The sequence below is a fragment of the Nelumbo nucifera genome, chromosome 1 (genome assembly GCF_055504915.1).
Source record: "Nelumbo nucifera cultivar China Antique chromosome 1, China Antique-T2T, whole genome shotgun sequence".
NCBI classification, from domain to species: Eukaryota; Viridiplantae; Streptophyta; class Magnoliopsida; order Proteales; family Nelumbonaceae; genus Nelumbo; species Nelumbo nucifera.
The window spans coordinates 39,306,393-39,330,010 of NC_142649.1; the positions used below are offsets into that span (position 1 = coordinate 39,306,393).

General features: G+C 43.5%; 1 pseudogene; it reads left to right on the top strand.

The window, feature by feature from the left end:
• The first annotated feature begins 423 nt into the window (after nt 1-423).
• Nucleotides 424-23,157, top strand: LOC148803139 (putative folate-biopterin transporter 4; annotated as a pseudogene).
• The last annotated feature ends 461 nt before the right edge of the window (nt 23,158-23,618 follow it).

A 23,618-nucleotide genomic window follows, 5' to 3' on the forward strand; every position in this document is an offset into this window, starting at 1 on the left:
CCTGGTGGTGAGCTACCTAGTGGCAAACTGCCTGGTGCCGAGCTGCCTGGTGGTGAGCTACTTGGTGGCGAACTGCCTAGTGGCGAGCTGCCTGGTGGTGAGCTACCTGGTGGCGAACTGCCTCATGGTGAACTACCTTGATGAGCTACTTGGAGGTGAGCTACCTTGATGAGCTGCCTGGTGGTGAGCTACCTTGATGAGCTGCCTGATGGTGAGCTAGCTTGATGAGCTGCCTGGGGGTGAGATACCTCGTGGTGAACTACCTCGTGGTGAACTGCTTGGTGGGCTACCTTGATGTGCTTTGTTGCTCTTTTAGAGGCCTGCAAGGAACCAAATGTCAGAGGACCCAGGGTGGCTAACCCGACGAAGTCACTCCGATGCCTAAGTTAGCACTTAGTGGAGAGCTGAGGATGATATTGAAGAATGAGAGAGCTAGAGAGCAGAGGTTACCCATCCTTTTTCGCCTCCCTTTTCCCCTGGGGAGTGAGGTCTTTATATACTGGAGTCCTCGTGGGTTAGGTGGAGCAGTTTCTGGATTCCCGCTGTGATGGGACCTGCTTTCGTGTTAGGTGGGGATAAAGCCACCAATTGGTAAGGTTGCCCATTTCCGCCTAAGTCGGGGAGTGGGTGACCTAATATAGCTGTTACAAGTCACAATCCCGTAAAATGCGGGGTACGGTGGTGAGCTCCTCGGGGTTGTCAGGTTGGCGCCTGTGTTAGGCTGCCAGGTCGGTGCCTGGGCTAGGCTGCCAGCTCGTGCCAAGGTCAGGTTGCGCCAGGGCCAAGCTGCCAGCTCGTGCAAGGGCCAAGTCGCGCTAGGGCCAGGCTGCCAGCTCGTGCCAGGGCCAGGCTGCCAGCTCGTGCCAGGGCCAGGCTGCCAGGTCCCGCCTGTGCTAGGCCGCATCTGTGTTAGGCTACGCCTAGTGGGACACCATCAACTTAGCAAGGCAAGTTGTTGCCAAAGTGGTCCCGGGTGTCACCTTGTTGTTCTAAGGTGCCAGGCTACAAGATGGCGAGCTGCCTAGTGGCGAGTTGCCTGTGTGTTGCATGGTAGCGAGCTGCCTAGTGGCGAGCTGCCTGTGAGTGCTGCATGATGGAGAGCTACCTAGTGGCGAGCTGCCTATGAAGTACTGCACGATGGCGAGCTGCCTAGTGGCAAGCTGCCTATGAAGTATTGCATGATGACAAGCTGCCTGTGGCGAGCTGCCTAGTTGTCAAGAGACTGTACTTATTTGGCATGAGGTGTCAGGTGTCACAATGTCATTGAAGGGCCAAATCCGCCCTCATCAAATACCAATAAGTTGAAAATGATTATCAATATGCATCCATGCAGGTTCATTACTTCTGGCCTTTAGATAGCTATGCTGTTAAAGAATTTGATAAAATATGGTGCAAAATCATCAATAAATCTGGATTTATGATTAGTGCTACTACCATTCCAATGATGTTTGGAAGGTAACACATTCAATCTGATGATTGTCATCATTGGTGCAAAGAGAAAAATAATTAATTTATTGATGTCATAATTGTTGATTTGTTTGTTCTATTGAGTACCAAATGCTATCATGTAGGCTTTACTCAAGGTACATAAATTGCAAAGATAACAATATGCTGTCAAGGGATCTATATTTGTTAAACCCAAATAGGTCGAAACATAATCTCTCTCTGGATATGAAATTTATAATATGTGCATCCTGGAACTTCATTGCATTTCCTTGTGCAATCCAATCATTTGGATATTAGGGATGGGTATTTTTGAATAATCGAAATATATATGAATATGACGATTTTCTAACTACTGTTTACACTATAATTGTTTAAAAGAAGCATAGTTAACATGCCTGTCATCATGTCTGCTATTTACTGAAGTTGAGAAATTAATTAATAAAAATTTTTTAGTAGTAACCATGATGGGGTATAGCATCCAATATCTCTCCTCTCTCCTCTCTCCAGCTCAAGCTCTTGCTGTTGTATTTTCATGCAGGATATTATAAGACTGCATCCCTATAAGAGGAAGGAAACGACTCCCATACTTGATCATTGCAACTGTACTCTCTCTATTACCATGGCTAATTCTAGGGCTGAAAGCATCTCTGAGCTCAGCCATGGCAGATGTTGTGATTGATGCAATGATCGCTGAGGCTGTACGGGTTGAGAGGTATTCAAATTTCTCTGAATTTCCTGGTCCTCTGGATACGTGAGTATGGAGGCACCCAATGACTAGACTGTAAGCGAATCTTCCAGCAATATGTGGATGTACATGCACAGGATTTGGAACCACCGTTTGATAGTTCCTCATTGGAGGTCTCCCATTCCACCTTAGAACAAGATGAATTTGATTTATCACATTAGTTTGTCTCTGAAGATGGTAAATTTTCCTGAAAAAAATATATAGTTGTTAGACAGTTTTGTATGCCCTTAGCTTCAATTAGAATGATGTACTTTATGAGTTTATTGTAAATGAATAAAGATACATATTTGATTCATATTCCCTTGGTATGTTTCTGTGTAATACCCTTAAATTGGACACTTAATGAGACTCGTGTTAGTTTAGAATGTTCACAGCCAGTGGGTCGGTCTGGGGAGACCTATCCTGACAAGGCTGACACTGTAGTGCCACCAACTCGGTTGGGGTGGCTTGTCTCAGCTGCCAGGGTGAGACTCTAGGCACATACAGTGTAGGATTAATTGAATTTTTGAACTGGACCAGATTTCCAATATTGCCTTGGACCTTGGAGATTGATGGGCAAAACTGGAAAGTTACACCCGACCCCTAGACTCGATTATGATACTGCACTAGGTGTCGGATTGGGATATCTTTGATGTACCAATCAGTGAGATCCTTAGCGGGGGTCAAAACCTGGGTATGTTGGGACAGTCCGAGAATTCATCTGAGTGGGTGATCATAGTGACAGGATCAGCCCCTTTGTCGGACAAAGGTAATGATCGGGGATGCACTCTCACTGATGGAAACCAAGACTGCCGGCAGCCGGTTTCAACCGTTGAGATTTGTTTTGCAAAATATATTTTATATAAGATATAAAAGTATATATATATATGGTTTCTAAATTGTTTGCAAGAAAGTTTTAATTCCCGGGATCCATATAAGTGGAGAGTGCAACACTGTTCCTTGCAGCCGAGGGAGAGGTCCTCTCTTGTCGGGCAGTGTATGATCATTATGGGCTAAGAGGTTAAGTGTAAGACCATTGAGGATAATGCCTGATGGGCTAATCTTGCATCTACCCACAGTCCCTGGGTGTTACAAGGTGGCTTGGCCCAGGGACCACTTAGTGTAAGTGTTGGGCCCATAGAGCTCATTTGATGGGTTTCAGGGGGTACACTGTCTTCAGCAGTGCATTCGGCCAGGCCTTGTAACAAAGGCTGGGCTGAACCCATGTGGCTGATGTGTAGATCAATGCTTGGGTCCCACGCCATACAAGGAAGCCCAACTGGGCAGCAATTTGGAAGGTTTTTTGAGTACATAACCTAAATGGGCCGTAAGCCCATTTCGAACTGGGCTGATTTGATCAGTCATTTAAAGGGGGCGAATTCTGAAGTGGGTCAGCTAAAAGGATTGGGCTTAGACCCTATCCACTCAGAGAGTCCAAGATCTAAATAAGATTTAGATCTGGAAACCTCCTAATTAGATTAGGAGACAGCTGATCTGATCTGCAGATAAGATAAGGATTATCCCTTATCACTAAGGGACTTCTAACCCAAATATGATTTGGATTAGCAACTCCTAATCTGATTAGGAGCTGAACCCTTTAAGATTATAAAAGGGGAAGGGGGCGGCAGCCTTGAAAAACACAATAACATCAATAGCATTCTTCTCTTTAAGAAAGAGAGATTAAGAGATTTCCTGCATACTACGAATTCTCTTCTGCCGCCACCTTCCTGCCATTGCAATTCCTTCAGTTCGATCTCCAGTTCTTGGGAGCAATCAAGATTGGATCTTGATTTCAATCTTTTGGGAAAAGATTGATTGGAGCTGTACTCACAAGCCGTCCAGTTGATTCTTGCAAAGGGTCAAGTTCTTTTGAAGAACATTGCTGATTCTGCTCCATCCTTCACTGCGCCATCTTCAGTGGGAGCAGATTTTGGATCCTTCCTTGGGCGTGAACACCTCCATTGGGAGATAGTATTTCTCCGTATTAGGTATAATCCTCTCCCACTCCTTTTGGTTCAGATCTGGTTCAGTTTATGGTTCAAGATTGATCATTGAAAATATGATTTTCTAAATAGGGAATACGATTCCCAGTTGAAGGGAGAGATAAAATTTTTGAAATTCGCCCCTTATTCCGCAATCTTTGGGCGTCCATAGGATGGATCTCTCATCCCTTCAGTGGTATCAGAGCCAAGGTTCAAATCTTGAACCAGTTTGTTTCAGATCTGAACCTGCGCAAATGGGCAGAAGTTGTTCTACCCAATTTGCGCAGATATGGGTTTTGGGAAATTTGTTCCCAAAATTAATGGGCGAATAATCTGAAATTAATTTTATAAATCTGATTATTATTTAGAATTGTTCTTTATGATTTTCTTGATTTATGGGCTGTTCGTACAAGAGGAGATCGAAATCTTGGTTTGCGCTGGGAACCTGCAAGATTTGCAGTTTCTTGATTTATTTGTTACATTTGGTCTGTAAATAATTTTTTTTTATTTTCTTGACTCAATGTATAGGTATTCGATCTGATGTAATTATTAATAGAAATAGGATTTCTATTTATTTTAATTTTGGATCGAAGATGGCGGCGCAGAAAGGGAGATTTCGCAGAGAAGAAGATTTCGCAGATGGGAGAATCGCTATCTGCGATTTGCAGTTTGTGAAACTGCATTCTGTGATCTAACCTCTATTTTGCAGGATGGATTGTGCGAACAGCCCTGATTTACTGATTGTTGTTTTTCTTTTATCAGTAATTAATTTCAGATTATTTTCTTGAATTAAAGATCAAACCCTAGACCCATTCGAACCAAGATTGGTTCAAACTGTTTGGGCCGAATCTAGGGTTTAATCAAGGCTGAAAGTCAGCCCTAATTTCCCTCTAATGGGCCTAAGGATTGATATTTAATTAAATGGTTAATTCGGCCCAACCTGTAAAGGCCCAACCTGTAAAGGCCCAGTTTTAAACAGTTAAAACTGCTAAAAGCCCACTTAACCCTTAAAGCTATATGGGTTGAACCATTCGGCCCATATACCTAGATAATGTTAATGGTTAGTATTATGGATTTAAAATGGGCTTCAAATGGGCTTTACAGATAATTAATTGATTGAATCAATTTATCCCTGCATGTGATGTATGGATGTGTGATGTGCTACGTACATGGGCCATAAGTACTTGGCCCATGCTCAATCGACAGTGGCTCTTTTGCACACCATGGCTGAATGCACATCATTGCCATGGTGTCCCTTTCGGTCATTGGATGACCTCCCTCAGTGGTGGGCCCCACACCTCATCATGAGGTCTCGTGCGGAACCCTAGCCGATTTAGGCCCACCAAAATCTAGCTTTATGAAAGTCAGTGGGAGCCACTTTGGTTTGACCTAAAGATAGAACTAGGGCGTAATTATCTATTCCCTCCAGATAATATGAGTGCATGTGATAGGGAGATTCATATGATGAACTCTCTGAAGGCCTTCTATCATTAGCACGAGGATGGGTCCTTCAGTAATGAGGAAACGCACCAGAAAATGGGCTATCCATTTGCTGTTGGGCTTGTCTAAGTGTTTCATAAGATGATAGGGGCGTCATAGACCGATGTGGGAGGGGCTTCACCAGAAAATGGGAACTCTCTCACGGTACCTTGGCGTTCACGAATATGATGGGAAGCACTAACTGGACAGAAAGGTTTACCTGAAAACGGCTCTGAACATTGTCTGACAGAGGCCAAAGGGAAAACTCATATGATGAGTGGATATGATCCTTCACAGAAAGGTGGTGGTGTTATGCAACTGAAACAGTTGGCCTCATGCACCCTATGTGATTTCCCACATTTCCAGAGACAACCCGTAGTCTCCGTCACTAAGAAAGGAGGGAAATCTCAGAGACGAATAAATGGAAATGGATCGTAGATTAAAATCCATATCTATGAAATGAACATGAATCGAATTAGGTCGTGGACTGATGTTTGCTCTTTTATCAGAAAATGGCAAACGGATCATTTGCAAAGCTACTTGATGACAACGAGTTGAAAGGCCCAAACTATGCTGACTGGTACAGGAACCTTATGTTGGTCTTAACCTCTGAGAAATTGGACAAGGTAGCCAAGAATCCTGCCCCGGATCGTCCGGGGGATAGGGCTTCTAAGGCCCGAAGAAGAGAATACCACGAATGGGAGGAGAAAAACTCCCTTGCCCGCTGCTATATCATTGCCTCCTTAGACAATCCAATTCAGAGGCAGTTCGATCAGATCGAACTTGCTAAGGACGTATTGGATAGTCTTAGGACAATGTACGAAGAGCAGAATCGTTCTACTCGGCAGAAGGTCTTGAAACAGTTCATGACCGCGCAGATGTCCAAGGGCCAACAAGTTCACGACCATTGTCTTCGGATGATGGGCTATATCAATGAACTAGAGGCTCTTGGATCTGGGCTGGATCTGGTAACTCAGATCGATGCTATTCTCAACTCTCTGCCTCCATCCTTTAATCCATTCATCATGAACTACAACATGAACAAGCTGAACGTCAACTTGCAGGAACTCAGCAATATGTTGCAGAGGGCCGAAGAATTGATTAAAAAGGATGAGCCCATTGCCATGCTTGTTGAAACTAGCAAATCGGGCAAGAAAAGGAAGGCGAAGAGAAAGCCCCAGAAAAAGGCTGCCAAACCCAAGAAACAGAGGAAGGACAAGGCATCAGATGCCTGTCATTTTTGCAAGAAGACCGGCCACTGGAAAAGGAATTGTCCTGCCTACCTGGAATCCAAGAAAGGTAATTTCGAAACTTGTGTTATAGAAACCAATTTGTTGGTAGCTTCTGCATCCTGGTGTATTGACTCCGGGGCTTCAACTCATGCATGTAACTCACTGTAGGGGTTCAAGGTAAGCAGAAGGCTGAGTGAAGGAGAAGTCACACTCTACTTGGGGACTATTGCAACTGTTGCAGCCGCCGCTATAGGAACCGTGGAATTATATTTTAGAGAAGGAAAAATTGTACTAAAAGATTGTCTTTATGTACAAAATTTAAGAAGAAATTTGATTTCTGTTTCAAAACTGTGTGCAGATGGTTATTCTGTCTTCTTTAGTAATACGATTACTATTAAAAGAAATAACAGATTCATCGCATACGGGGAATTGGAGAACGGTCTCTATGTTCTACATCCTTCTCTAGAAACTAACATAACCGAAACTACGTCGGTTGAAAACCCCAAGAAGAGAGCCCGTGATACAGTTAATCCCACGTGTTTGTGGCATTACCGACTTGGCCACATCGGTGTTGAACGAATCACAAGGTTGGTAAAGGATGGTCCTTTGGATTTTCTAGCTGTAGAAGATCTTCCCACCTGTGAGCCTTGCCTACAAGGCAAGATGACGAAACGGCCATTTGACGGTAAGCCTGAAAGATGTACAGTTACACTTGACCTAATACATACTGATGTATGTGGTCCCCTGAGTGTTAAGACACGAAATCAACACGTGTATTTCATCACCTTCACAGATGATTTTTCACGATATGGTTACGTGTACCTAATGAGACACAATTCTGAATCCTTTGAAAAGTTCAAAGAGTTTAGACAAGAGGTCGAGAAACAGTTAGGGAGAGAAATTAAAGCCCTTCGATCCGATCGAGGTGGCGAATATCTCTCTGACGAATTCAGGGACTACTTAAAGGACAATGGGATAGTATCACAATTAGCTCCTCCTGCTACACCACAACTTAACGGTGTTTCAGAGAGGAGGAATAGGACCTTATTAGATATGGTCCGGTCGCTTCTCATACACTCATAGTTACCCACATCCTTTTGGGTTTACGCATTAGAGACTGCGATTTACGTGCTGAATCGGGTTCCAACCAAATCGGTTCCGAATACTCCATATGAACTTTGGACCGGAAAGAAACCAAGTGTCAGACACTTGAAGATTTGGGGTTGTCCAGCACACGTTAAAAGAACGAGTGCAGACAAGTTGGAATCTAAAACCAGCCGTTGCCTATTTGTAGGCTACCCAAAAGGCTCTATAGGTTACCTTTTCTATGACCCAAGTGAGCAGAAAGTGTCTGCAGTTGAAATGCACAATTCATGGAAACCGACTATATCTTGGACACCCATCGTCAGGAAGTTGTTCTTGATGAGGAGAGCTCAGGAGCAGTGGGAGATGTCCAACAAGTTCCAGGTAGTGACCAACTTAGAAGATCCACTCGGGCATCCAGGCCACCAGTCCGTTATGGTTATGACCAGGATAGTTACCTGGTGGAAACCTTGAGTAGTGAGGAGGATCCCGTGACTTACGCGGAAGCTATGTTGGACATAGATTCCCAGAAGTGGGTGGAGGCCATGAGAGCAGAGATGGACTCAATGGAGGCCAATGGAGTCTGGACTCTAGTAGATCCACCCTCCGGGGTAAAAGCAATCGGTTGCAAATGGATTTACAAGAGGAAGAAGGGCCCCGATGGCAGGATTGAGACCTTCAAGGCTCGTCTAGTGGCGAAAGGGTACACTCAGAAAGAAGGCATCGATTATGAGGAAACCTTTTCGCCTGTGGCCATGCTTAAATCCATTAGGATCCTGCTAGCTGTAGCAGCATACCATGATTATGAGATTTGGCAAATGGATGTCAAAACTGCATTCCTGAATGGAGATCTTACTGAAGATATCTATATGCAGCAGCCGCAAGGCTTCATTGCTGCAGGTCAGGAAAACATGGTATGTAAACTTAACAGATCCATTTATGGGCTTAAGCAAGCTTCTAGAAGTTGGAACATCCGTTTTAACTCTGCTGTCAAATCGTTTGACTTCGAGCAGAATCCGGATGAACCCTGTGTCTACAGGAAGTACAGTGGGGATAAGGTTTCCTTCTTGGTTCTGTATGTAGATGACATTCTACTCATTGGGAATGATGTAGGAATGTTAACTACAGTGAAAGTATGGCTTTCGCAGCAAATCTCCATGAAAGATCTTGGAGAAGCCTCCTATATACTGGGTCTTCGACTCTATAGAGATAGATCGAAGTGGATAATAGGATTATCCCAATCTGCTTACATTGACAAAATAGTCAAAAGATACAGCATGGAAAACTCCAAGAAAGGAAATGTTCCTTTCAGGCACGGAGTCACTCTCTCCAAGAAGATGTCTCCCAAGACTTCTGAGGAGATTGATGAAATGAAAGACGTTCCTATGCCTCTGCCGTAGGGAGCATCATGTATGCCATGCTGTGCACTCGTCCTGACATTGCTCAGGCAGTGAGTGTAGTAAGCAGATTTCAGGCCAACCCAGGGCAGGAGCATTGGACTGCTGTGGAAAACATACTTAAGTACCTTCGAAGGACAAAAGAGTTTTGTCTGGTGTTCGACGGTAGCTCACTGCAGATCCAAGGGTATATAGATGCCGATTTCCAGTCAGACCCAGATGATAGAAAGTCCACATCTGGATATGTTTTCACGATAGGATCGTGTGCTGTTTGCTAGAAAAGCAGCAAACAGGGGTCCCCTGCAGACTCCACGACCGAAGCCGAATACATTGCCGCAAGTGAGGCTGCCAAAGAAGCTGTGTGGATGAAGAAGTTCGTTCACGAGTTAGGAGTTGTTCCGTCCAGCACATCACCCATCCCATGTTGTGTGACAACAATGGTGCCATTACTCAGGCTAAGGAGCCACGAGCCCACTCGAAGTCGAAGCACATCGAGAGGAAGTACCACGTACTGCGGGAGATTGTTGGTAGAGGGGACGTCCTGATTCAGAATGTAGCGTCAGCGGAAAATGTAGCAGACCCATTGACAAAGCCACTATCACAGAAAGTGTTTGAGAAACACGTGGAAAGCATAGGACTCCGGCTAGTACCTGATTGGACCTAAGTGCAAGTGGGAGCTGTTAGACAGTTTTGTATGCCCTTAGCTTCAATCAGAATGATGTACTTTATGAGTTTATTGTAAATGAATAAAGATACATATTTGATTCATGTTCCCTTGGTATGTTTCTGTGTAATACCCTTAAACTGGACACTTAATGAGACTCGTGTTAGTTTAGAATGTTTACAGCCAGTGGGTCGGTCTGGGGAGACCTATCCTGACAAGGCTGACACTGTAGTGCCACCAAGTCAGTTGGGGTGGCTTGTCTCAGCTGCCAGGGTGAGACCCTAGGCACATACAGTGTAGGATTAATTGAATTTTTGAACTGGACCAGATTTCCAATATTGCCCTGGACCTTGGAGATTGATGGGCAAAACTGGAAAGTTACACCCGACCCCTAGACTCGATTATGATACTGCACTAGGTGTCGGATTGGGCTATCTTTGATGTACCAATCAGTGAGATCCTTAGCGGGGATCAAAACCTGGGTATGTTGGGACAGTCCGAGAATTCATCTGAGTGGGTAATCATAGTGACAGGATCAGCCCCTTTGTCGGACAAAGGTAATGATCGGGGATGCACTCTCACTGATGGAAACCAAGACTGCTGGCAGCCGATTTCAACCATTGAGATTTGTTTTGCAAAATATATTTTATATAAGATATAAAAGTATATATATATGGTTTCTAAATTGTTTGCAAGAAGGTTTTAATTCCCGGGATCCATATAAGTGGAGAGTGCCACACTGTTCCTTGCAGCCGAGGGAGAGGTCCTCTCTTGTCGGGCAGTGTATGATCAATATGGGCTGAGAGGTTAAGTGTAAGACCATTGAGGATAATGCCTGATGGGCTAATCTTGCATCTGCCCACAGTCCCTGGGTGTTACAAGGTGGCTTGGCCCAGGGACCACTTAGTGTAAGTGTTGGGCCCATAGAGCTCATTTGATGGGTTTCAGGGGGTACACTGTCTTCAGCAGTGCATTCGGCCAGGCCTTGTAACAAAGGCTGGGCTGAACCCATGTGGCTGATGTGTAGATCAATGCTTGGGTCCCACGCCATACAAGGAAGCCCAACTGGGCAGCAATTTGGAAGGTTTTTTGAGTACATAACCTAAATGGGCCTTAAGCCCATTTCGAATTGGGCTGATTTGATCAGTCATTTAAAGGGGGTGAATTCTGAAGTGGGTCAGCTAAAAGGATTGGGCTTAGACCCTATCCACTCAGAGAGTCCAAGATCTAAATAAGATTTAGATCTGGAAACCTCCTAATTAGATTAGGAGACAGCTGTTCTGGTCTGCAGATAAGATAAGGATTATCCCTTATCACTAAGGGATTTCTAACCCAAATATGATTTGGATTAGCAACTCCTAATCTGATTAGGAGCTGAACCCTTTAAGATTATAAAAGGGGAAGGGGGTGGCAGCCTTGAAAAACACAATAACATCAATAGCATTCTTCTCTTTAAGAAAGAGAGATTAAGAGATTTCCTGCGTACTGCGAATTCTCTTCTGCCGCCACCTTCCTGCCATTGCAATTCCTTCAGTTCGATCTCCAGTTCTTGGGAGCAATCAAGATTGGATCTTGATTTCAATCTTTTGGGAAAAGATTGATTGGAGCTGTACTCACAAGCCGTCCAGTTGATTCCTGCGAAGGGTCAAGTTCTTTTGAAGAACATTGTTGATTCTGCTCCTTCCTTCACTGCGCCATCTTCAGTGGGAGCAGATTTTGGATCCTTCCTTGGGCGTGAACACCTCCATTGGGAGATAGTATTTCTCCGTATCAGGTATAATCCTCTCCCACTCCTTTTGGTTCAGATCTGGTTCAGTTTATGGTTCAAGATTGATCATTGAAAATTTGATATTCTAAATAGGGAATACGATTCCCAGTTGAAGGGAGAGATAAAATTTTTGAAATTCGCCCCTTATTCTGCAATCTTTGGGCATCCATCGGATGGATCTCTCATCCCTTCAATAGTAGATGGTGAGCTCCTAAGTGACAGCCACCAACTGATTTATGCCACCCCTAACATGTTTGCCCCATATACATGTATGATGGTTGGCCATGTTTATGGCCTCCCAGACAGTAATCTGATGTTGTCATTTATCTTAGAGTGATCTGGTTTGAAAATTTCTACTGCACTTGACCAGAGAAGCCTTTACTGGAGATCTCCAGTCCATGGTTTTTAAAAACGAACTGGTCAGGGGTCTGATTATTGGTTCGAACGGTCTCACCATTTGACCCGAATGGCCGGTCCATTCTGACAAAAAAAATAAAAAAAATTGGAAAACAGTCAAAACCGTTTGAACGGTTAACTGGCCAGTTCAACGGTTTGCTGACCAAAATCAACGGTTTTAGGGGAAAACAGAATCGGTCAGGTGACCGGTTCCCAGTTTTTCCGGTCCGACCATCCGTTCTGGTCCGGTTTTGAAAACCATACTCCAGTCAGTGTCTTGATTTTCAATGGCCCTTGGAGGAATATGCAAGAATTTGTTAGGAGGATATGCATTAAAGAACTTACAGATACCTACAATTTTTTTTTCTTTTCTCTGCACTTCCAACCATACAGCTCTTATCATGTGGTTTGGTTAAGGAGGATTCTGTAGGCACCAAAAAATTTTCCAGGTCTTGCTAACCTAGAAAGATCTCATAATGGTGGTATTTCAAATGCAGATATCTCTACAGTCAAGAAGCATAGTTTCACCTCTTCAAGGAGAAAAAAGAGCCATAAAAGCAGAAAAAAAGGACAGTAGATCTGAGAATCTAGCTAAAGATGGCTCCTCAGTTGCATGGTGGTTTCAATCTCTGAAATCAGCGTTTTATAGTTTGTGCAACTCGATATTTTGAGGTAGTTTTTGAGGAATTCTTTGGCATCCTTGTACATAGAGCCTAAGGATGACTAACCAGTGGCATGTAGGTAAATTTGGTATGCTGAGTGGTGATCACCATCTAGTAGTCCCTCCCTAGGTTATCCACCAATGCTAAAAACAACTAAATCAGATTGTAAGCATCCAACCTGTCAAATTGTTTTTGAATAGACGGACTTTATACCAATAAAATTGATTTCAATATATGCTTAAGATCATCTGTTTAAGCTATGGATTATTGAGTTGGACTCATCACTCTACATGTTCTCTGAATATGCTTCTTCACCACTGGCAGGCTTGCTTAAGGTCAAAATATGCTTTAGATCTTTCTCTATCTCTCATACATTTGGCAAGAATTTTCTGTTAGTTTATCTTCGTAATCATGGGTACTTTTTCTTAAACGCATGGTTTTCAAAACCGGACCGGACCAGAAAAACCAGGAACCGGTCACCTGATTGGTTCTGTTTTCCCCAAAAATTGGATTTCTCTGTTAGACAGTTTTGTATGCCCTTAGCTTCAATCAGAATGATGTACTTTATGAGTTTATTGTAAATGAATAAAGATACATATTTGATTCATGTTCCCTTGGTATGTTTCTGTGTAATACCCTTAAACTGGACACTTAATGAGACTCGTGTTAGTTTAGAATGTTCACAGCCAGTGGGTCGGTCTGGGGAGACCTATCCTGACAAGGCTGACACTGTGGTGCCACCAAGTCGGTTGGGGTGGCCTGTCTCAGCTGCCAGGGTGAGACCCTAGGCACATACAGTGTAGGATTAATTGAATCTTTGAACTGGACCAGATTTCCAGTATTGCCCTGGACCTTGGAGATTGATGGGCAAAACTGGAAAGTTACACCCGACCCCTAGACTCGATTATGATACTACACTAGGTGTCGGATTGGCCTGTCTTTGATGTACCAATCAGTGAGATCCTTAGCGGGGGTCAAAACCTGGGTATGTTGGGACAGTCCGAGAATTCATCTGAGTGGGTAATCATAGTGACAGGATCAGCCCCTTTGTCGGACAAAGGTAATGATCGGGGATGCACTCTCACTGATGGAAACCAAGACTGCTGGCAGCCGATTTCAACCGTTGAGATTTGTTTTGCAAAATATATTTTATATAAGATATAAAAGTATATATGTATGGTTTCTAAATTGTTTGCAAGAAGGTTTTAATTCCCGGGATCCATATAAGTGGAGAGTGCAACACTGTTCCTTGCAGCCGAGGGAGAGGTCCTCTCTTGTCGGGCAGTGTATGATCATTATGGGCTGAGAGGTTAAGTGTAAGACCATTGAGGATAATACCTGATGGGCTAATCTTGCATCTGCCCACAGTCCCTGGGTGTTACAAGGTGGCTTGGCCCAGGGACCACTTAGTGTAAGTGTTGGGCCCATAGAGCCCATTTGATGGGTTTCAGGGGGTGCACTGTCATTAACAGTGTATTCGGCCAGGCCTTGTAACAAAGGCTGGGCCGAACCCATGTGGCTGATGTGTAGATCAATGCTTGGGTCCCACGCCATACAAGGAAGCCCAACTGGGCAGCAATTTGGAAGCCTTTTGAGTACATAACCTTAAATGGGCCTTAAGCCCATTTCGAACTGGGCTGATTTGATCAGTCATTTAAAGGGGGCGAATTCTAAAGAGGGTCAGCTGAAAGGATTGGGCTTAGACCCTATCCACTCAGAGAGTCCAAGATCTAAATGGGATTTAGATCTGGAAACCTCCTAATTAGATTAGGAGACAACTGATCTTATCTGCAGATAAGATAAGGGTTATCCCTTATCACTAAGGGACTTCTAACCCAAATATGATTTGGATTAGCAGCTCCTAATCTGATTAGGAGGTGATCCCTTTTGAGATTATAAAAGGGGAAGGGGGCGGCAGCCTACTACACAACAACATCCATAGCATTCTTCTCTTTGAAGAAAGAGAGATTAAGAGATTTCCTGCATACTGCGAATTCTCTCCTGCCGCCACCTTCCTGCTTTTGCCATTCCTTCAGTTCGATCTCCAGTTCTTGGGAGCAATCAAGATTGGATCTTGATTTCAATCTTTTGTGAAAAGATTGGTTGGAACTGTACTCAAGTCGTCCAGTTGATCCTTACGAAGGATCAAGTTCTTTTGAAGAACGTTGCTGATTCTGCTCCACCCTGCACTACGCCATCTTCAGTGGGAGCAGATTTTGGATCCTTCCTTGGGCGTGAACACCTCCATTGGGAGATAGTATTTCTCCGTATCAGGTATAATCCTCTCCCACTTCTTTTGGTTCAGATCTGGTTCAGTTTATGGTTCAAGATTGATCCTTGAAAATATGATTTTCTAAATGGGGAATACGATTCCTAGTTGAAGGGAGAGATAAAATTTTTGAAATTCGCCCCTTATTCCGCAATCTTTGGGCGTCCATAGGATGGATCTCTCATCCCTTCAGTGGTATCAGAGCCATGGTTCAAATCTTGAACCAATTTGTTTCAGATCTGAACCTGCGCAAATGGGCAGAAGGTGTTCTACCCGATTTGCGCAGATATGGGTTTTGGGAAATTTTGTTCCCAAAATTAATGGGCGAATAATCTGAAATTAATTTTATAAATCTGATTATTATTTAGAATTGTTCTTTATGATTTTCTTGATTTATGGGTTGTTCGTACAAGAGGAGATCGAGATCTTGGTTTGCGTAGGGAACCTGCAAGATTTGCAGTTTCTTGATTTATTTATTACATTTGGTCTGTAAATATTTTTTTTTTTTTTTTTAGACTCAATGTATAGGCATTCGATCTGATGTAATAATTAATAGAAATAGGATTTCTATTTTATTTTATTTTGGATCGAAGATGGCGGCGCAGAAAGGGAGAAAACGCAGAGAAGAAGATTTCGCAGATGGGAGAATCGCTATCTGCGATTTGTAGTTTACGAAACTGCATTCTGTGATCTAACCTCTGTTTTGCAGGATGGATTGTACGAACAGCCCTGTTTGACTGATTGTTGTTTTTCTTTTATCAGTAATTAATTTCAGATTATTTTCTTGAATTAAAGATTTAATTAGAAATCAAACCCTAGACCCATTCGAACCAAGATTGGTTCAAACTGTTTGGACCAAATCTAGGGTTTAATCAAGGCTGAAAGTCAGCCCTAATTTTCCCACTAATGGGCCTGAGGATTGATGTTTAATTAAATGGTTAATTCGGCCCAACCTGTACAGGCCCAGTTTTAAATAGTTAAAACTGCTAAAAGCCCACTTAACCCTTAAAGCTATATGGGTTGAACCGTTCGGCCCATATACCTAGATAATGTTAATGGTTAATATTATGGATTTAAAATGGGCTTCAAATGGGCTTTACAGATAATTAATTGATTGGATCAATTTATCCCTGCATGTGATGTATGGATGTGTGATGTGCTACGTACATGGGCCATAAGTACTTGGCCCATGCTCAATCGACAGTGGCTCTTTCGCACACCATGGCTGAATGCACATCATTGCCATGGTGTCCCTTTACGTCATTGGATGACCTCCCTCAGTGGTGGGCCCCACACCTCATCATGAGGCCTCATGCGGAACCCTAGCCGATTTAGGCCCACCAAAATCTGGCTTTATGAAAGTTAGTGGGAGCCACTTTGGTTTAACCTAAAGATAAAACTAGGGCGTAATTATCAGTTCCCTCCAGATGATATGAGTGCATGTGATAGGGAGATTCATATGATGAACTCTCTAAAGGCCTTCCATCATTAGCACAAGGATGGGTCCCTCAGTAATGAGGAAATGCACCAGAAAATGGGCTATCCATTTGCTGTTGGGCTTGTCTAAGTGTTTCATAAGATGATAGGGGCATCATAGACCGATGTGGGAGGGGCTTCACTAGAAAATGGGAACTCTCTCACGGTACCTTGGCGTTCACGAACATGATGGGTAAGCACTCACTGGACAGAAAGGTTTACCTGAAAATGGCTCTGAACCTTGTCTGACAGAGGCCAAAGGGAAAACTCATATGATGAGTGGATATGATCCTTCACAGAAAGGTGGTGGGGTTATGCAGCTGAAACAGTTGGCCTCATGCACCCTATGTGATTTCCCACATTTCCAGAGACAACCCGTAGTCTCTGTCACTGAGAAAGGAGGGAAATCTCAGAGATGAATAAATGGAAATGGATCGTAGATTAAATTCCATATCTATGAAATGAACATGAATCAAATTAGGTCGTGGACTGATGTTTGCTCTTTTATCAGAAAATGGCAAACGGATCATTTGCAAAGCTACTTGATGATAACAAGTTGAAAGGCCCAAACTATGCTGACTGGTACAGGAACCTTATGTTGGTGTTGACCTCTAAGAGATTGGACAAGGTAGCCAAGAATCCTGCCCAGGACCGTCCGGGAGATAGGGCTTCTGAGGCCCGAAGAGGAGAATACCAAGAATGGGAGGAGAGAAACTCCCTTGCCCGCTGCTATATCATTGTCTCCTTGGACAATCCAATTCAGAGGCAGTTTGATCAGATCGAACTTGCTAAAGACGTATTGGACAGTCTTAGGACAATGTACGAAGAGCAGAATCGTTCTACTCGGCAGAAGATCTTGAAACAGTTCATGACCGCGTAGATGACCAAGGGCCAACAAGTTCACGACCATTGTCTTCGGATGATGGGCTATATCAACGAACTAGAGGCTCTTGGATCCGGGCTGGATCTGGTGACTCAGATCGATGCTATTCTCAACTCTCTGCCTCCATCCTTTAATCCATTCATCATGAACTACAACATGAACAAGCTGAACGTCAGCTTGCAGGAACTCAGCAATATGTTGCAGAGGGCCGAAGAATTGATTAAAAAGGATGAGCCCATTGCCATGCTTGTTGAAACTGGCAAATCAGGCAAGAAAAGGAAGGCAAAGAGAAAGCCCCAGATAAAGGCTGCCAAACCCAAGAAACAGAGGAAGGACAAGGCATCAGATGCCTGTCATTTTTGCAAGAAGACCGGCCACTGGAAAAGGAATTGTCCTGCCTACCTGGAATCCAAGAAAGGTAACTTCGAAACTTGTGTTATTGAAACCAATTTATTGGTAGCTTCTGCGTCCTGGTGTATTGACTCCGGGGCTTCAACTCTTGTGTGTAACTCACTGCAGGGGTTCAAGGTAAGCAGAAGGCTGAGTGAAGGAGAAGTCACACTCTACTTGGGGACAACTGCAACTGTTGCAGCCGCGGCCATAGGAACCGTGGAATTATATTTTAGAGAAGGAAAAATTGTACTAAAAGATTGTCTTTATGTACAAAATTTAAGAAGAAATTTGATTTCTGTTTCAAAACTGTGTGCAGATGGTTATTCTGTCTTCTTTAGTAATACGATTACTATTAAAAGAAATAACAGATTCATCGCATACGGGGAATTGGAGAACGGTCTCTATGTTCTACATCCTTCTCTAGAAACTAACATAACCGAAACTACGTCGGTTGAAAACCCCAAGAAGAGAGCCCGTGATACAGTTAATCCCACGTGTTTGTGGCATTACCGACTTGGCCACATCGGTGTTGAACGAATCACAAGGTTGGTAAAGGATGGTCCTTTGGATTTTCTAGCTGTAGAAGATCTTCCCACCTGTGAGCCTTGCCTACAAGGCAAGATGACGAAACGGCCATTTGACGGTAAGCCTGAAAGATGTACAGGCACACTTGACCTAATACATACTGATGTATGTGGTCCCCTGAGTGTTAGGACACGAAATCAACACGTGTATTTCATCACCTTCACAGATGATTTTTAACGATATGGTTACGTGTACCTAATGAGACACAATTCTGAATCCTTTGAAAAGTTCAAAGAGTTTAGACAAGAGGTCGAGAAACAGTTAGGGAGAGAAATTAAAGCCCTTCGATCCGATCGAGGTGGCGAATATCTCTCTGACGAATTCAGGGACTACTTAAAGGACAATGGGATAGTATCACAATTAGCTCCTCCTGCTACACCACAACTTAACGGTTTTTCAGAGAGGAGGAATAGGACCTTATTAGATATGGTCCGGTCGCTTCTCATACACTCAGAGTTACCCACATCCTTTTGGGGTTACGCATTAGAGACTGCGATTTACGTGCTGAATCGGGTTCCAACCAAATCGGTTCCGAATACTCCATATGAACTTTGGACCGGAAAGAAACCAAGTGTCAGACACTTGAAGATTTGGGGTTGTCCAGCACACGTTAAAAGAACGAGTGCAAACAAGTTGGAATCTAAGACCAGCCGTTGCCTATTTGTAGGCTACCCAAAAGGCTCTGTAGGTTACCTTTTCTATGACCCAAGTGAGCAGAAAGTGTTCTGCAGTCGAAATGCGCAATTCTTGGAAACCGACTATATCCTGGACACCCATCGTCAGGAAGTTGTTCTTGATGAGGAGAGCTCAGGAGTAGTGGGAGATGTCCCACAAGTTCCAGGTAGTGACCAACTTAGAAGATCCACTCGGGCATCCAGGCCACCAGTCCGTTATGGTTATGACCAGGATAGTTACCTAGTGGAAACCTTGAGTAGTGAGGAGGATCCCGTGACTTATGCGGAAGCTATGTTGGACATAGATTCCCAGAAGTGGGTGGAGGCCATGAGAGCAGAGATGGACTCAATGGAGATCAATGGAGTTTGGACTCTAGTAGATCCGCCCTCCGGGGTAAAGGCAATCGGTTGCAAATGGATTTACAAGAGGAAGAAAGGCCCCAATGGTAAAGTTGAGACCTTCAAGGCTCGTCTGGTGGCGAAAGGGTACACTCAGAAAGAGGGCATCGATTATGAGGAAACCTTTTCGCCTGTGGCCATGCTTAAATCCATTAGGATCCTGCTAGCTGTAGCAGCATACCATGATTATGAGATTTGGCAGATGGATGTCAAAACTGCATTCCTGAATGGAGATCTTACTGAAGATATCTATATGCAGCAGCCGCAAGGCTTCATTGCTGCAGGTCAGGAAAACATGGTATGTAAACTTAACAGATCCATTTATGGGCTTAAGCAAGCTTCTAGAAGTTGGAACATCCGTTTTAACTCTGCTGTCAAATCGTTTGACTTCGAGCAGAATCCGGATGAACCCTGTGTCTACAGGAAGTACAATGGAGATAAGGTTACCTTCTTGGTTCTGTATGTAGATGACATTCTACTCATTGGGAATGGTGTGGGAATGTGAACTACGGTGAAAGTATGGCTTTCGCAGCAATTCTCCATGAAAGATCTTGGAGAAGCCTCCTATATACTGGGTCTTCGACTCTATAGAGATAGATCGAAGCGGATAATAGGATTATCCCAATCTGCTTACATTGACAAAATAGTCAAAAGATACAGCATGGAAAACTCCAAGAAAGGAAATGTTCCTTTCAGGCACGGAGTCACTCTCTCTAAGAAGATGTCTCCTAAGACTTCTGAGGAGATAGATGGCATGAAAGACGTTCCTTATGCCTCAGCCGTCGGGAGCATCATGTATGCCATGCTGTGCACTCGTCCTGACATAGCTCAGGCAGAGAGTGTAGTAAGCAGATTTCAGGCCAACCCAGGGCAGGAGCATTGGACTGCTGTGAAAAACATACTTAAGTACCTTCGAAGGACAAAAGAGTTTTGTCTAGTATTCGACGGTAGCTCACTACAGATCCAGGGGTTTACAGATGCCGATTTCCAGTCAGACCCAGATGATAGAAAGTCTACATCTGGATATGTTTTCCCGATAGGATCGTGTGCTGTTTGCTGGAAAAGCAGCAAACAGGGGTCCACTGCAGACTCCACGACCGAGGCCGAATACATTGCCGCAAGTGAGGCTGCCAAAGAAGCTGTGTGGATGAAGAAGTTCGTTCACGAGTTGGGAGTTGTTCCGTCCAGCACATCACCCATCCCATTGTTGTGTGACAACAATGGAGCCATTGCTCAGGCTAAGGAGCCACGAGCCCACTCGAAGTCGAAGCACATCGAGAGGAAGTACCACGTACTGCGGGAGATTGTTGGTAGAAGGGACGTCCTGATTCAGAAGGTAGCGTCAGCGGAAAATGTAGCAGACCCATTGACAAAGCCACTATCACAGAAAGTGTTTGAGAAACACGTGGAAAGCATGGGACTCCGGCTAGTACCTGATTGGACCTAAGTGCAAGTGGGAGCTGTTAGACAGTTTTGTATGCCCTTAGCTTCAATCAGAATGATGTACTTTATGAGTTTATTGTAAATGAATAAAGATACATATTTGATTCATGTTCCCTTGGTATGTTTCTGTGTAATACCCTTAAACTGGACACTTAATGAGACTCGTGTTAGTTTAGAATGTTCACAGCCAGTGGGTCGGTCTGGGGAGACCTATTCTGACAAGGCTGACACTGTGGTGCCACCAAGTCGGTTGGGGTGGCCTGTCTCAGCTGCCAGGGTGAGACCCTAGGCACATACAGTGTAGGATTAATTGAATCTTTGAACTGGACCAGATTTCCAGTATTGCCCTGGACCTTGGAGATTGATGGGCAAAACTGGAAAGTTACACCCGACCCCTAGACTCGATTATGATACTACACTAGTTGTCGGATTGGGCTGTCTTTGATGTACCAATCAGTGAGATCCTTAGCGGGGGTCAAAACCTGGGTATGTTGGGACAGTCCGAGAATTCATCTGAGTGGGTAATCATAGTGACAGGATCAGCCCCTTTGTCGGACAAAGGTAATGATCGGGGATGCACTCTCACTGATGGAAACCAAGACTGCCGGCAGCCGATTTCAACCGTTGAGATTTGTTTTGCAAAATATATTTTATATAAGATATAAAAGTATATATGTATGGTTTCTAAATTGTTTGCAAGAAGGTTTTAATTCCCGGGATCCATATAAGTGGAGAGTGCAACACTGTTCCTTGCAGCCGAGGGAGAGGTCCTCTCTTGTCGGGCAGTGTATGATCATTATGGGCTGAGAGGTTAAGTGTAAGACCATTGAGGATAATACCTGATGGGCTAATCTTGCATCTGCCCACAGTCCCTGGGTGTTACAAGGTGGCTTGGCCCAGAGACCACTTAGTGTAAGTGTTGGGCCCATAGAGCCCATTTGATGGGTTTCAGGGGGTGCACTGTCATTAACAGTGTATTCGGCCAGGCCTTGTAACAAAGGCTGGGCCGAACCCATGTGGCTGATGTGTAGATCAATGCTTGGGTCCCACGCCATACAAGGAAGCCCAACTGGGCAGCAATTTGGAAGCCTTTTGAGTACATAACCTTAAATGGGCCTTAAGCCCATTTCGAACTGGGCTGATTTGATCAGTCATTTAAAGGGGGCGAATTCTAAAGAGGGTCAGCTGAAAGGATTGGGCTTAGACCCTATCCACTCAGAGAGTCCAAGATCTAAATGGGATTTAGATCTAGAAACCTCCTAATTAGATTAGGAGACAGCTGATCTTATCTGCAGATAAGATAAGGGTTATCCCTTATCACTAAGGGACTTCTAACCCAAATATGATTTGGATTAGCAGCTCCTAATCTGATTAGGAGGTGATCCCTTTTGAGATTATAAAAGGGGAAGGGGGCGGCAGCCTACTACACAACAACATCCATAGCATTCTTCTCTTTGAAGAAAGAGAGATTAAGAGATTTCCTGCATACTGCGAATTCTCTCCTGCCGCCACCTTCCTGCTTTTGCCATTCCTTCAGTTCGATCTCCAGTTCTTGGGAGCAATCAAGATTGGATCTTGATTTCAATCTTTTGTGAAAAGATTGGTTGGAGCTATACTCAAGTCGTCCAGTTGATCCTTACGAAGGATCAAGTTCTTTTGAAGCATCTTTTCTTAGCCCATATTACCATTCCAAACCTCTCAACAAATCATGTTCTACTACTAGACTGAGTGCTTCCACTTGGAAGCATCTTTTCTGGGGACTGCACGTGTTGTTGGATGGCTAGGACTCATGGTTGGAACATTCACTTACAATCACTACTTGAAATGCATGAAATTGAGAAGAATTCTCACGTCATTTGCCAAATAATATTTTCTTTGCATTTGTTCCGTAATTAGGAATATAATTTTTTGACTCCAATTTCTTGATCACAAAATGCAATGCAGGTTGGCTCATGTTCTTCTGGCTACCTCAACTTTTTGATGTTGTCTTAGTATCTCGATCAAATCTTGCATTTGGCATATCGGATAATCTTATGGTACTTGGCAGATCTGCGCTTTCTGATGCAATAAATCAACTGAAGTATGTAAACTGCACATCTATAATTTTCTTTCTCCCTAGTTATGAAAATCATGGTTTAGTTAAAAGCATAATATGAATGATCTGCATTAATTTATGAAAATTTCTATAGTGCAGAAGTTTAATAGTACATAAAAAATGCAAGTCATATGGACTGAAGTTAAGAAGGGGTGTTATGATCAAATCCCCATAAAATTGTTCTCTTCAGTTGAAAGTCTCTCTTGAATTGTTTCTTACATTTACCAAACTAAATGACCAAGGGAAAATGATGAACAATCAGTTATTTCTATTAAGTGGGTAAAAGGAAGTTAAAGGTCTTACTCATCTTGATTTTTTCCAAAACGATATTATATTGTTTTCTCCACATCTTGTGGGTCCATTTTAATATATCTAAGGTTAAATGCTTGAATTTCAAGATTACCAGAGATACCTATGATCGATGGACAATTGGCTCACCCGAACCCCTGAACCAGAATTTGGTAACACTGATTTCTCTTGTTTGTTTAAGTTGCTATTTACTTTCTGTTCTCTTAATTTCAGCATTTAATTCTCCCACTCAGTTACTTTATCCATTCGGCTAAGAGAT